This window comes from Fragaria vesca, linkage group LG6, assembly GCF_000184155.1.
Source record: "Fragaria vesca subsp. vesca linkage group LG6, FraVesHawaii_1.0, whole genome shotgun sequence".
NCBI lineage: Eukaryota > Viridiplantae > Streptophyta > Magnoliopsida > Rosales > Rosaceae > Fragaria > Fragaria vesca.
This window is the reverse complement of record NC_020496.1, coordinates 15,581,482-15,585,374: the sequence shown is the minus strand read 5'-3', so window position 1 is coordinate 15,585,374 and position 3,893 is coordinate 15,581,482.

Below are 3,893 nucleotides of genomic sequence, written 5' to 3'. Positions count from 1 at the left end.
ACCTTTCAGTCTCCGACCCATATCTTAGACAAAATATCTAAACTATCCTCCGCTCATAAACTCTAGCCCAAAACTTAGATCTCTTCAATGCTATGCTCAACCTCGATCATGAGCGCAACCTCACTCTTCTCACCATCTCTTCACTTTCAAAACCCCACACATTTCAAGAACATCAGATAGATCCAACCCGTAAAAGGGATCTCATAAACCCAAACAAATATCAAAACACTGAAGTAGCCAACACGTTCATATGAAAACACAAAGAGAGAGAGAGAGAGAGACAAAGGATCTTCACAAAATATTAGAACATGAAATTAAAGTGGTGAAAATGGTCTGCCAATCTGGCGAAATTCGTGACAGTACCCTCTCCCTTGTTGCTGGCTCCTTCCTTTTCATCTTTCTTCTTAGCAAGCCCTCCCTCTCACCCAATACAAAGAAAATAGCCACCACCACCAAACTCAAAGAGAGTAGCCCTCGCCACCAAACCCATCTAAGATGAAGAGGAACCCCTGCGTCACGTGCTCCCGCCGCAAGAGCTGCAAAGCTCACTTCACGGCGTCGTCGTCGGTCCATAGTTGAAGAAGGTGATGATCACCAAGCTCGGGCACATATGTCATTGGCATAAGGGTGAGATGGGCTGTAGATTGGATGCAAGCTTTTCTCGAATTCATGATTAAGATCAAGAATGACACAAGAAGGAGAAGAGAGTTGGGGAAAATGACGACAAAAAGAGGTTTAGAAAGAGAGGAAAAAAATTCTAATTCTAATTTTTTTAGATATAATTTTGGGTTTATTCTTTATTATTTGCTAAATTAATTTCAGGGTTTTATATGTAAATGTCCATTATACCCTAGTAAGATATTCAAAATCTGAAAAGAGGGCCCTCATGTCGGGGCCAACTCAGCCTGTGACATCATGTTTAGAGTCAAACTCGAAATTTAGAGAAGACTGATAAAAATCAAAAGTACAAGAACCATCATGATTAAAAAAAAAGTTTAGGTACCAAACTGATTTTAGTCTCAAAGTTTGAGGGGGTAAATTGAATTTAATTCTTTTCTTTATTTTGAGAAAAAATTTGGTTGTTTTGCGCTAATAGATACTCTGTAATTTTCTCTAAAATGAAAAACTTGAAGTGAGAGAAAACCAAACTCCTTGTATTTGCAGCAAACTCTATAATTTTAGAGAAATATTTGAGGAATGATCATGAGATCTCTAAAATAAGGAATTTATTAGAGTAGGTAACAACAACATGAACACGATCCGCCCGCGGGGGTTACGTAAGAAATGAATCTTGCAAAACTACCTAATATAACTACCAAGTAAGTAATATCTATGCTGAAGACTATGGGATGAAGCGCTATGATCAATCAATATTGTTTGGTAGCGAACAAACCAAGTAATCAAACACCAAGACATAAGGAGGAAGGGACAAGTCCTCAACCAAAGTCCAAGCCCAGAGTATGGGCCTATACCTATCCCTCATACCAAAATTAGGTCTGCCATGCCGCCCCAACACTCCTGCCCCTCAGCCAACAGCCTCAGACCACTATGCACCAGAAGTCTTCATCTCTAGATCTGAAACCGAACTCGGGTCGCCGCTGTCTGCCAACCAATCCGCACCCGATTGAAGCAATAGAACCAGGCTCGCCAACTGCTGACAACTACCAAGTCTTGCTTCATCTTGGCAAAGACCAAGCTGGTCACACTGATCGCCCTAAGTAGCCATTCCTTCAGCCAAAAGAGAGAAGAAAAGCCCCTCCCGATCTTTGCACCCGAGTCAAAGACTCGCCTTAGCAAAAAACCTTACCCGTTCGTCCGAAACCGTTGTGTGCCGACTAGGCCATCGACCATTGTCGTTACCGGCGCGCAACTGGACAGGCTTTCATGAACCATAGTGTTCTCGCTCTCGCTAGGGTTAAAGAAAGTTAATAATTAAGTTAATTTTGAATTTTCTTTAGAAAAAAAGAAAAAGAATTGTTATGTTGTTTTTTTTTTTTTTTGAGGTAAATGAATAAACGTCATTAGCATTCAAGCCATATGTTGCTTGGTCAGGCAAGAGTAAACTCCATTACAAGCTATCAGAGTAAACACTTTATTCTTCTAAGACTAAGACTGAAAGGGGAAAACCACAAAAGCCGTCCAAAAAGGTAAACTATTGCAACTAGAAAACAATGAACCTACACAAACAGAATCGAAGACCTAAACATCAACATGAGGCCTAGGGACCTAACGGTGTACCTATCCGTCGATGAGTAGGGGGGACCTTCCATTAAGTTGAGTAGGTATTCAAAAGAATTGTTATGTGTAATTTGCTTGATTATGAATAAATGTGACATCATTCACACCAAAAAAACTTTTAAATTTACATTACCATAACCCAATAAAATAAAAAACAAATAAAATAAAAAGTAAATCTTTCAAAAAAATAAAAAATAAAAATAAAAATGCATTTGCTCATATTTGATTCCACGGTTTCCACCATCCATGCAAACAAATTAATATGCATCCAACAACATTACATCCAGGTTTGATTAGTTTGATGTTAAATTAACCAAAAAAAATTAAAGCAAATCACATATACATTCTCTAAAATATTTGAAACACAAATAAATCCACTTATGTTGTTGTTAAACAAATAATGACAGTTTTTAACAATTAAGGACAATATTTTTTCTGCATGTCATGTGTCATGGTTTAATTTACCAAACTAACCTTACACTAATTAAATATATTTTTAGAAGAGAAAAGTCTCATTTTGAGATTTTGCAGTAAATGAAATACAGTAGCAGATTTTCAATAACTTAGTATAGTAACAGTTAATTCCAGCAGAAGTACTAGCAGGGGTCAACATCCCATAAATAGCACAAATATGCTTGGGCAATCATGTAGTTCTGCTACTGCTTGAAGACTAAGACAATGAAAGAGTCATAAGAGGGGGCGAAAGCTTTGAAATTGCTATTTTCTGTTATTGTTGTTGATGCGAAATAACAACAACAACATGAATCAACAACATGCAGTGGCAACACACGTAGTAGTAGCAACAAGAATCAACAACTTGCAGTAGCAGCACACAGCAACAACACACACAGTAGCAGCACACATCAACAACAACATGAATCAACAACATGTAGTGACAGCACAAAAACAACACATACACACAGTAGCAACAACATGAATCAACAACTTGCAGTAGCAGCAAACAATAACAACACACGCAGTAACAACACACAACAACAACACACGCAGTAGCAGCACACATCAACAACACACACAGTAGCAACACACATCAACAACAACATGAATCAACAACTTGCAGTAGCAACACACAACAACAACACACGCAGTACCAACACACATCAACAACACACACAGTAGCAACACACATCAACAACAACATGAATCAACAACTTGCAGTAGCAGCACACAACAACAACACATGCAGTAGCAGCACACATCAACAACAACATGAATCAACAACATGCAGTGGCAGCACACAACAACAACACACACAGTAGCAACAACATAAATCAACAACATGCAGTGACAACACACAACAACAGCATACGCAGTAGCAGCACAAAGCATCACACAGTAGTAGCACACAACAACACGCAGTAGTAACACACAACAACATCACACGTAGCAGCAGCACGAAACATGAGCACATATTATCTACAAATGATCACGTACTTATTGCTGTCAAATTCAAAAGATATGGGTTTTAATTCCAAAAACTCTTTTAGTAAACCAAGTTGTAGAGATCGAAAAATAATCAAATCAGATCTGGTTGGATTCGGCGAAGCCATAGTCAACATTCATCCTTTCATTATTCGGCTCCTCCTCCCTTCCTCGCCTCCAAGCAATTTGGTTGGAGCGGTTATTGCTGAAGAAGA